This window comes from Octopus bimaculoides, chromosome 14, assembly GCF_001194135.2.
Source record: "Octopus bimaculoides isolate UCB-OBI-ISO-001 chromosome 14, ASM119413v2, whole genome shotgun sequence".
NCBI classification, from domain to species: Eukaryota; Metazoa; Mollusca; class Cephalopoda; order Octopoda; family Octopodidae; genus Octopus; species Octopus bimaculoides.
Genome location: NC_068994.1, coordinates 57,867,995 through 57,868,880, shown reverse-complemented (window position 1 = coordinate 57,868,880; position 886 = coordinate 57,867,995).

The window sequence follows — 886 nt, the reverse complement described above, 5'->3', positions numbered from 1 at the left end:
GAGAGAGAGAGAGAGAGAGAGAGAGAGAGAGAGAGAGAGAGAGAGAGAGAGAGAGAGAGAGTGTGTTTACTAAAGGAAATTTGGGAGTGGACGTGTTAACATCACTCAACAAGTAAATATTGTATGTCTGTATCTGCGGTTAATGGGTTTTTGAAATGTGGTGAAATCGAATATTATGACAGACAAAAAAAATACCAAAGTTTGTAAGAGTCAATTTCTTTAGAAAGTTATACATTTCAACTTTACAGATTTTCTAGATAACCGCAGAACTTTCGCAGCTACTACTTGCTGGTTTAAGTTCAGTTTGTTTCATTTTGTTAGTCGTTTTTTAAGTACAAAGATTACCATTGAATATTTTAATCCATTAGGTTTACGATGTCAGTATCCAATTTACTATGAGCAATATCAGCCCATACTGTGTGTGTGTGTGAGAAGAACGGAGGAGGCGATTTGGGATGTCTAGTGGTTGCTCAACTTGTTAAAAATAGTTGCAAAATTTCCTGCAAATAAAACCAAATGAGGTTGGGTAATGTAGTTATTGAATAAAAGATGGGATAGGTACGGATGGAAAATCCCTTCTATTCAGACGTCTACCTGAATGAAAGATGAGGAGTTGCCCTCAGGCAATCCTATAATTTATTTACATTGTTTATCAATGACTATATTATCGGCTGTGCACTTGCTTTCTAAAAATGTGAATTTTTGCGAGATTTGTCTGCTATTTCTACTAGGTCAAGCAATAGAAGCACCCCCCCCCCATTAGCATGTTTTTTACCTGCAAAATTCTTACGTGTTTTATTCACGTTTTATTTTAATTTTTTATCCTTTACTAGTTTCAACCAAAGGTTGGGGTCATTCTGGAGTACCTTTCAGAAGAAATGTTAAA